Source organism: Microcebus murinus, chromosome 14 (assembly GCF_040939455.1).
Source record: "Microcebus murinus isolate Inina chromosome 14, M.murinus_Inina_mat1.0, whole genome shotgun sequence".
Lineage (NCBI taxonomy): Eukaryota > Metazoa > Chordata > Mammalia > Primates > Cheirogaleidae > Microcebus > Microcebus murinus.
In genome coordinates, this window is record NC_134117.1 from 25953930 (window position 1) to 25965220 (window position 11291).

Genomic DNA, 11291 nt, shown 5'->3' on the forward strand with positions numbered 1-11291 from the left:
TATTTATTTTTTTCTGTTTTTTTTTTAAATATACTTTTCATTATATTTTACTTTTTTCTTCTTCTTTTTTATATTCTAGATGAACCCAAGGAATCTTCTGTCATTTAAACCCCAGCATAATCCTATGAAATAGGCGCCATCGACAGTGCCTCCCACCTTTTTTAATTAAGGCATTATAATTTGAAGATTTAAGACATTTGTATAGAGCTGTGTAACCACCACCTCAATTAAAGCATAAAACAGGCCAAGCATGGGGGCTCATGTCTGTAATTCCAGCATTTTGGGAGACTGAGGCAGGAGGATCACTTGAGGCCAGGAGTTTGAGACCAGTCTAGTCAATGTAGTGAAGCTACCACCTCTAATAAAAATTTAAGTGAAAAAATGTTGAAAAAGATATAAAACAGGCCGGGCGCAGTGGCTCACACCTGTAATCCTAGCTCTCTGGGAGGCCGAGGCGGGTGGATTGCTCGAGGTCGGGAGTTCGAAACCAGCCTGAGCAAGAGTGAGACCCCGTCTCTACTAAAAATAGAAAGAAACTAATTGGCCAACTAATATATATAGAAAAAATTAGCCGGGCATGGTGGCACATGCCTGTAGTCCCAGCTACTTGGGAGGCTGAGACAGAAGGATCACTTGAGCCCAGGAGTTTGAGGTTGCTGTGAGCTAGGCTGACGCCATGGCACTCACTCTAGCCTAGGCAACAAAGTGAGACTCTGTCTCAAAAAAAAAAAAAAAAAAAAAAAAAAAAAAAAAAAAAAGATATAAAACAGTTCCCTCCCCCTAAAAGTTTCCTCCTGCCATTTTGCAGTCACATATGTAATTTTTAAAAATGGGATAATTGTATAGTTACTATTTTTTAAGCTGAATGTTTCTTTTAAGATGCACTGTTGGGGGGGGAGCACTGAACATCTTTAGATGGCAGTTAGTATAGGTTTATACCGTAATTTTAATGGATGTATACTGTTCCATCAAATGAATGTTTCATAATTTATTTAACCAATGTCCTGTTGTAAGATATGTATTTTTTTTTTTACAGGGGAAAGCGCAAACGCAGTCCCCCACTTCCACAAATTATACAGTTGAGTTTCCCACATTTGGGGAAATTGCTGGGGTCAGCACATCCATAGTGCAATGGATAAGCTTCGCCCTGGGAAAACCACCTTCGTGATCACAGTATCTCCCCTGCCAGGTAAGTATAGATATGTATTTTGTTTAAACAATGTGTTCTCTCTTCCTGGAATTATTTTTTCATTTCTATTATACTATTATAGTTTTTTTTCCCATATCTTTCTGATATTTCTTTGTTTGTTTTGCTCTGTGTCTTCTTTCTACCCAAGTGTTGGTACTTCTGTCTGGGGCCGGGTGCGGTGGCTCACGCCTGTAATCCTAGCACTCTGGGAGGCTGAGGCGGGCGGATTGCTCGAGGTCAGGAGTTCGAAACCAGCCTGAGCAAGAGTGAGATTCCCGTCTCTACTATAAATAGAAAGAAATTAATTGGCCAACTAATATATATAGAAAAAATTAGCCGGGCATTGTGGCACATGCCTGTAGTCACAGCTACTGGGGAGGCTGAGGCAGAAGGACTGCTTGAGCCCAGGAGTTTGAGGTTGCTGTGAACTAGGCTGACGCCATGGCACTCACTCTAGCCTGGGCAACAAAGTGAGACTCTGTCTCAAAAAAAATTTTTTTTTCTCTCTGGTCTTACTATATAAACTCTTTGGATTTCATCTTTTTCCCTTCCGAACACCAAATCCTTACTCTCAAGTGTCTGCTGGGTACTTCTTACAACTCAAACTCCACATGTCAAAAATTGAACTCTTATTCCCTTTCCAAAATCTATCTGCTTCTCTCTTCCCTTTCTTTTTGATTTTTGCTACTCATTTCAGTTACTGGAAGTACTATCCTTCCACCAGAAATCTCAAAGTCATCTTGGACCCCTCTCGTCCCTCATCTCACATTTCTAATCAATAGAGTGCTATTAATTCTCCTCCAAAATGTCTCTCAGTTTGTGCCCTTCCTTTCCATTCCCACCATTACTCTCCTAGTTTTTGAGGTGACTCCTCACCAGAGTTGTAACAATAGCCTCCCAAATGATCTTCTAGCTCCTAGTCTGGTCCCCCTCTGCTCTGCTATATTGTCACTACAGTTAACGTTCTGAAACAGGAAATTATTTTCCTCTCCTGTTTGAAAGTATCTGATGACTCCTTATCACTTATAGAAACGAGTCTAAACTTTCCACTCCCCCTCTCACTCGCCCACTCCACACCACCTTCCTGTGCCGGTTACATCAGCCACGAACGTTCCTGAACACTTTGTTTCTGTGCTTTTACTCACGTTCTCCCCTGTGACTATCCAATCTTTACTCTGTTTTGCTGACTCTTGGCCCTTTGCCTATTTTATGATAGGTGTTTTTGCACTAATGCAGACAAGAACAAAAATGAGCTCTGCCTACGGGCCTACCCTGGTCAGCAAGGTCTGCACCACCTCAAAGGCAGCTGTGGGATAATAAGCCCATTATTGGTCATTCCAAGTGAGGGAAGGGCTGGCGGAGGGGAAGGCTCTTTACACTTCTTCACAGCAGAGAAGCGGCTGGCGTTGGCTGGGAAGGAATGTGTTCTCCATTCCTATGCAAAACTCTCTGAACGTTCCCCAACTGATTAGCTTGTCCACATTACCCCCCCTTCCAGGTACTGCCGACTCTGGGCTAGGAGGGCAGAGCCCTGGGTCCGACCCCTGGGGGAAAAAGGAAAAAGGGCCCCAGCCGACCTGTGATTCACAGGAGCAAGGATCGCACCTCCTGATTGGAGCAGACAGAATCAGACAAGCCTGGGGGCTCCTGATTGGCTCGCGCTCGGTCAGGCGCTGTTGGGCTGTTGTAAATGTAAATAGCTCTTGAAGGCCCGGGTCTGTGACCGGCAGTAACCCCGGGGAGAGTGGGTGGAGAAGGGGTGGAGAGGGAGGCCCTTCCTCTCCATTCAAATCGGCTACCAGCCAGGCCCAGACAGGCCCGCCCTTTAGCGGAGGGAACTGGGAGGACGAGACTAAAGGACTGTGTCTTCGGAGATCTTCAGCTTGAGCTGCGTTAAACCCCCACCCGCAGGGCTGAGCCACGGCTGACAACTTCCACACTGAGCTGCTGCCTTTCTGTGCTGAATTTAATGGGATGTTCTGTGTGAACACAGAGGCGTTGGAAGTCGCTAGGATGGCTTTATGGGGTCACATTAATGGCTGTAGTGCGTGTACCATAATGACTACAGGGAGGTGGCAGCCTGTCCGTGCCTGCCCCTGGTCACAGTACCCTATTTGTGGAAAGGGTGAGAGTGCAAGTTCTGGCCCGATAATAATCTTTGTTCTAGGGATGCAATTACTACGCTTTACCCTAGTAGAGAGGGAAGTCTATGGGGACTGGATTTCTTGGAAGAAGGAAGGAGGAAGGAGACAAATGGTAATGGTACACGTTAAGAATAAAGGGTGACCCTCATACCTTACTGGTAAGAATGTAAAACGGTGCAGCCACTGTGGAAAAGTTTGGTAGTTCTACAAAAAGTTAAACATAGGATTAGAATGTGACCCAGCAACTTCACTTCTAGGCATATACCCAAATAAATTGTGAACAGGTACTCAGGGCCCGGCCCAGTGGCTCATATCTATAATCCTAGCACTTTGGGAGGCCAAAGCAGGAGGATCACTTGAGGTCAGGACCAGCCTAACCAAGAGTGAGACCCCATGTTTACAAAAAAGAAAAATTAGCCAGGCATGATGGTGTTGCCTGTAGTCCCAGCTACTAGAGAGGCTGAGACAGGAAGATTGCTTGAGCCCAGGAGTTGAGGTCACTGTGAACTATGATGTTGCCCCTGCACTCTAGCTGGGTGACAGAGCAAAACCATTTTTCACAAAACAAAACAAACCCAGGTACTCAAATATTTGTATACAAATGTTCTTGGTGGCACCATTCACAATAGCAAAAAGGTGGAAACAACTCAAATGTTAATCAATAGATGAATCAATAAGCCAACCATGGTGTATACATATAATGGAATTTTTTTTTTTTTGAGACAGAGTCTCACTTTGTTGCCCAGGCTAGAGTGAGTGCCATGGCGTCAGCCTAGCTCACAGCAACCTTAAACTCCTGGGCTCAAGCAATCCTTCTGCCTCAGCCTCCCAAGTAGCTGGGACTACAGGCATGTGCCACCATGCCCAGCTAATTTTTTCTATATATATTAGTTGGCCAATTAATTTCTTTTTTTTTTTAATTTCTTTCTATTTATAGTAGAGACGGGGGTCTCACTCTTGCTCAGGCTGGTTTCGAACTCCTGACCTGGAGCAATCCACCTGCCTCAGCCTCCCAGAGTGCTAGGATTACAGGCGTGAGCCACCACGCCCGGCCTATAATGGAATATTAATTGGCAATAAAGAGGAATGAAGTACTGATACGTGTTACCTTGTGGATGAACATCAAAAGTATTATGCATGGGTTACATACTGTATTCTATTTATATGAAATAACCCAATGGGTAAAAATCCATAGCTATAGAAAGCAGATTGGTGGTTGGGAGTGTGTGGGAGCAGAGGTGTGGGAGTAGGTGTGGGGAGGGCTGAGGACAGGGAGACAATGGAGAGTCACTATTGAATGAGTATGGAGTTTTCTCTTGGGGTGATAAAAACGGTTTGGAATCAGAGATGGTGCTTGCGTGATATTGTGAATGCACTAAATGCCACAGAATTGTTCACTTTAAAATGGTTAGCTTTATGTCATATGACTTCCACCTCAATTGAAATGTACATATGTATACCTGAAACAGACAAACTGATGGACTGAAAAGTGTGTCCTTCCTGCTGTCCAGAATTCTCTAAAAAAGGAATAAGAAATAGAATCAAGAGCAATTCTGGGTCCTCTGCTGCCTTTCACTTTCACTTTCCTCCCTGTTTTTTAAAGCCTAGCATGGGCTTGGCTACTCACAGCTCCCCAAAGGAAATGGCCAGGAGGAAAAGGGCCCCTTTTGCCCCTCTGAGACTGTCCTCGCTGGACGGAGAAGCACCGTGAGTCAGCACAGCACACACTGCGCCTTTGTGAGGGTTCTGAGGCTGGGGTGTAGTTGGCTGGGCAGACCCAGTGGGGGAAGGGCAGACCTGGGTCCGGGAAGTGGGAAGGCTTCTGCCTCCAGCAACCCCAGTAATCTCAGCTCCTTGGAGTCTGCAATTAGGGCCTGTGGCATTTGCCCCGAAGTCAGTGTACTAAGAATCAGCTCTTTGCCTGCAGCATAGAAAGTTAACTACAGATCACAGAATATGACTCCTACTCCCTGTGACATTTCATGTATTTTTGTAGCAGAGACAGAATTTAAAATAAGACGTGAGCTCTTTCTATCATTTCATCAAGTATTGACTGTTTAGGTGCCAGGAGACATTTCTAGAAAAGGAAGATGATGCTGCTGAGAAGCTCAAAACCTTACAGGAGGGTGGAGTATGGTTTGGAAAAGTAGAGAGGAAATATCAGGTACATGTCTATGGTTTGGGAGGAGAGCTTAAAACTCAGGTGTGGTTGAATGTTCAGATGGGTCATGAGGTGGAGTGAGTTGGGTTTTTCCGCAACAGCGGATGCATCTGCAGTTTAAGATGCATAAGTTAAGCTCTCTGCCATTGCCGCCCAGGGAGGAGGGCTGCCCCACCAGGTAAACACTCACCACCTCTGAGGATAACTGAATATCACCAGGCACATACTGGATATGTGACAGACTGAAGCATATCTAATTTGTCATCTACTCCACACCCAGTACAGCCAGTGGTTAAGACCATAATTCTGGAGCCAGATCATAGCATTATTATTCACTCTCTCACAGCATTTTCTCCAAGCAAACTCAATTACTTCATCAGCAAAATTTGGGTAATAATAGCACCTGCTTCTGATACAGTGAGATAATGTACCATGGAGCACTCAGTAGGGTGCCTGGCTGTATGTAGTAAATGTTGCTATTGTTATTACTATTATAACCACAAGTCTGGTGGACTCAGAACTTGGATTTCTCACTCAAAATGAAGTTAGATTTATGTTCATGAAGTGGCCTAAACCCCCTTTAACTAATGTAGAGCATGGTATCTGGACTTTTCCAAGAAATTTGGTATAGCAAAATTGTCATCTTATACTCTCTAGTTTATAGCAGCTGTCTTTCCTCATGTGGCTGGTCTTTTATCCCCTTGAAGTTTGAGACTAGCGAACATATCACTGTATAATTAAGAGAATATTGGGGGCAGGGAGGCATGGGTATTATACATAACCTTACCATTTGTACCCCCATAATATAATAAAAAAACAGAAAAAAAAATAAAAAACAAAATAAAGTCATTAGAAGCTTCAAAAAGAAAAAGAGAATATTGAGTGCTTCCTTTAGTCAAATAATTTATTTTAATCAGTACTTCCTTAGTAAGTTTGGGTTTGAATATCAGCTACAACTACTAGTAAAACCATTAAAATGGAAGGAATTTTTTTCTTCATACAATTTTTTATTGAGATATAATTCATACACCATAAAATCACCTTTTTAAACTGTATAATTCAGTAGTTTTAGTATATTCACAGTGTTGTGCAACCCTCACCACAATCTAACTTTAGAATATTTTCATCATTTGCCACAAAACCCATGTCCATTAGCAATCACTACTCATTCCTTTCCCCCAGGCCATGGCAACCACTGATCTGCTTTCTGCCTCTAGATTTGCCCATTCCAGACATTTCATATAAATGGCATCACATATAGTCTTTTGTGTTTGGCTTATTTGCCTTAGAATAATGTTTTCAAGGTCCATCCAGGTTATATATCATGTATCAGTATTTCATTCTTTTTATGGCTGAATAATATTCCATTGTATGAATATATCACATTGTGTTTATCTATTCATCTGTTGATGGTGATTTGAGTTGTTTCTTCTTTTTAGCTATTATATAAGGTAGCTCTGCACATGCATGTACAAGTTTTTGTGTGGATATATATTTTCAATTCCCTTGAGTATGTACCTAGAAGTAGAATTGCTGGGTCATATGGTAACTATATTTTTAAACTTTTGAGAAACTGCCAGACTGTTTTCCAAAGCAGATGTACAATTTTAGATTCCCATCAGCAATATATGAAGGCTCCAATTTCTTCATAGCCTCACCAACACTTGTTATTAACTGATTTTTTTGTTTGTTTGTTTTTTTTGAGACAGAGTCTCACTCTGTTGCCTGGGCTAGAGTGCCATGGCATCAGCCTAGGTCACAGCAACCTCAAACTCTTGGGCTCAAGCCATTCTACTGCCTCAGTCTCTGAGTAGCTGAGACCACAGGCATGCGCCACCATGCCGGGCTAATTTTTTTTTCTATATATTTTTAGTTGGCCAATTAATTTATTTCTGTTTTTTAGTAGAGACGGGATCTCGCTCTTGCTCAGGCTGGTTTCAAACTCCTGACCTTGAGGGATCCACCTGCCTTGGATTATTGATGCCTAATATTGACCATTTGTGTATCTTCTTTGGAGAAATGCCTATTCAAATACTTTGTCTATTTTAAAATTGGGTTATTTGTCTTTTTGTTGTTGTTGAGTTGTAAGAGGTCCTTTTATATTCTACGTACTAGTCCCTTGTCAGGTATATGATTTGCAAATAGTTTCTCCCATTCTGTGGGTTGTCTTTTCACTCTCTTGATAGTATCTTTTGAAGCACAAAAGTTTTTAATTTTGATAAAATTCAATTTATATATATTTTTTATTTTGTTGCTTGTGCTTTTGGTGTCATATCTAAGAAACCGTAGCCTAATCCAAGGTGATAGAGATTTATACGTATGTTTTCTCCTAAGAGTTTTATAGCTTTAGCTGATCCATTTTGAGTTAATATTTATATATGTTATGAGATCATTCTTCTGCATGTGGATATCCAGTTGTACTAGCAACATTTATTGAAACAAACTGTTTTTTCCTCATTGAATTGTCTAGGCACCCTTGTCAAAAATCAATTGACCTGAAGTACTACCTTGGGCAGACTAAAAAAAAATCAGTTAACTGTAGATATGTGGATTTACTTCTATGCTCCCAATTCTATTTTATTGATCTATATGTCTACCTTTATACCTGTACTACACTGTCTACATCCTTTGAAGTAATATTGAAATCAGTAAATGTGAGTCCTCCAATTTTGTGCTTATTTTTTTTTTCGCCCCCTTGTGCTTATTTTTTTCAAGTTTGTTTTGACTATTCTGAGTCCCTTGAATTTCCCTATGAATTTTAGGATCATCTTGTTAATTTCTCTAATACGAGGAGTTGGAATTTAATAAGGATTGCCCTGGGCCGGGCGCGGTGGCTCACGCCTGTAATCCTAGCTCTTGGGAGGCCGAGGCGGGCGGATTGCTCAAGGTCAGGAGTTCAAAACCAGCCTGACCAAGAGTGAGACCCCGTCTCTACTATAAATAGAAAGAAATTAATTGGCCAACTGATATATATATAAAAAAAAATTAGCCGGGCATGGTGGCGCATGCCTGTAGTCCCAGCTACTCGGGAGGCTGAGGCAGAAGGATCGCTTGAGCCCAGGAGTCTGAGGTTGCTGTGAGCTAGGCTGACGCCACGGCACTCACTCTAGCCTGGACAACAAACCGAGACTCTGTCTCAAAAAAAAAAAAAAAAAAAAAATAAGGATTGCCCTGAATATATAGATCAACTTGGGGAGTATTACCACTTTAACAATATTAAGTCTTTTGATCCATGAGCATGGAATTTCTTTTCATTTATTTAGGTCTTCTGTAATTTCTTTCAATAGCATTTTGTAATTTTCAATGTGCCCTTCTTGTATGCTTCTTTTGTTAAACTTATATCCCTATTTATTTTATTCTTTTTAATGCTGTTATAAATGAGATTCTTTTTTAAATTTCATTTTCTAATTATTCATCGCTAGTTTATAGAAATACAATTGATTGCTGCATATTGATATTGTATCCTGCAACTTCACTGAATTCATTTATTAGCTTTAATAGGGGTCTGTGTGTGTATTCTTTAGGATTTTCTGTATACAAAGTTGTGTCATCTGCAAATAGAGAGAGTTCTTCCTTTCCAATTTGGATAGCTCTTATTTCTTTTTCTGTCTTGGCAGACATTTTTAGGAACTATCTTGGTTCTTTAGGGAAGAGGGAGAAAACAGGTGGTCATTGGACATTGGGAATTTTATTTCTGCGATCTTCTCCATTATTATCTTAAACTATTTTTGTTTTTTTCACCCATGGTTAAATCTTGATTCCTAAATAGAACCTTAACTTCTTTATACCTTTCCATATAAAACATGTCAAAAACAGAGTTCATTACTTTGTCTCCTAGGAGCCCTTATTCTACAATTTACCCTTTCAGGAAGGCTCAACACTTCTTTGCTCTCTCAATCTTGAATTCAACTAAATATGTTTATCAGCTCTTTTCCTGCTCTATCATGTCTCCCTTTCCTCTTCCTTTCTGGAACTTTTGCAGATAGGAATAAGAAAATGCCCCAGGATGAAATAACAGATATACAAAATACAGATTTTCCTGAGGAAGCAGAGGAAAGTGTATTTAATCAGAGGGAGCACAGCCAGTTGTGAAAGAGGAGGAAATAAATTAGCAAAGAGCATATAGTAAGGGCAAATTGTTTAACTTGGATGCCAGTTAATCAAAACAAAGCAGAGACTTGGAAGGAACAGTACTTTATAGGACAACTAAACCAAGTATTCTGGCCTGGACATTTTAACCACTTCAGTATAAGCGTCGACTATAGTGGATAGCCACAGATGTACGCACACTGCCGAGTGTCTACTTTAGCCAACAGCTGTGATATGAAGGCATACAGCCGAGCGTCGACTTTAGCATTAATAACAAAACTTCTACAACAGTACTCTGAATCGAGGCAATACAACCCTTGTACTGCATCAGAAAATCTCATGCATTTTGGAGAAAGACATTTTCCAGCACCTTACAATAGTGATAAAACAAAAAGGAAAAATCCATTAAGAAGATGTACTGTATGCTCAAAAAATAATAAAAGGCGTAGTACTAGATACTATTGTAAACAATGTAATGTTGGCCTATGTGTAGCCCCATGCTTTGAAATTTATCATACCAAAGGATAAAATTTATCGTAATATTCAAAAACTTGCCTTATTTCTTTATTATATGAATGAAATAAAACTATCATTTTGAATTAACTTTTCTAATTTTTCATTTATCAATATAAAATTGTGAACATTTAAAAATAACATAATAAAAACATATGAATATGTCACCTATTCTGATTTACATTACAAGTAAAGTTGCCTGTAAAGTAAAACAAGCTTTCAGTGCTTTAAAGCTTTCCTCATCACACAAGAGCAAAATGGATTTTTTGTGGCACAGCACAAACTATCGAGCGGACTATGAGTGCCGGCTGTGGGCAAGGTTTCAAGGCCGGTGAGTGCTGTAACCGAAGTAGTTAAACAAAACTAAGAGGAAAAGGGGCTCGTGGTAAAAAGCCACATATTGAGAAGAAAATGTCACCATCAACTTAAATTACTATTACTATTATTATTGATTTTGGACACTCAGAATTATTCTGAGAGCCATGCTTTTTGTTCAATGTGAGGGCAACTTTAAATTAGAAAGCAAGGTGGACTGGCAGAGCTGGCCCTGGAGAGCTCTTAGAAGCTAGGTATTGGTCACAGTGGCTCCTGCTGGAATGTAAAGTCTGCCCTCTCTTTTCCACAAGAGGATTCTCAGATAAAGTAGTAAAAAGTAAAAGTAAAGAACAAGCCAGAACAAAAAAATCACCCCGTAATCTTGAAGCCCTCTCTGCTCTAGGAACAAGGTTTGCCTTTCTTCCTACTGTTGTGCATCAGCATTCTCAGAAAGCTTTTTATTTCCTGCAGACAACTATATTGCAGAAGCAGGAATGAGCTGAACTGCCCAGCGGGGTTGCAAGGTAAGGATCTGCCTTCCCAGGGAGTGCTTCTCCTGCTGCTCTTTTCCTCTCCCAGTGTCTGTCTTGGGTGCATATGACTGATCACGTGAAACATGAGAGACTTGGCACTTCTCCAAGGCCAAGGTGCTGGCTGGTGGTAATGTGTTTGCTTTAATGGCAGACTCTTGGCTTCCTGCTGTCCAGCATTTAACCTAAAGTTACCCTTAGGAAGGGCAGGGCGGGTTACTGGGGATGAGTCAACCATTGTAACTTCTACTTTGTTTATACTCTTAAAGGTACAGAGCAGAGGTAGGGTGGACCATAGAAGTAAATCCCGGGAGACTGTGTCAGTGAAAAAACTCCCAGACCCAGTGCTG

The 11291-nt window shown here is 41.0% G+C and overlaps 1 non-coding gene across 1 annotated transcript; it reads right to left on the reverse strand.

Moving 5' to 3' along the window:
- Positions 1–1033: 1033 nt before the first annotated feature.
- LOC142875723 (U1 spliceosomal RNA) lies at positions 1034–1197 on the reverse strand. Its single transcript, XR_012923022.1, has one exon. It is a non-coding gene; the product is annotated as a U1 spliceosomal RNA (small nuclear RNA).
- Positions 1198–11291: the final 10094 nt, after the last annotated feature.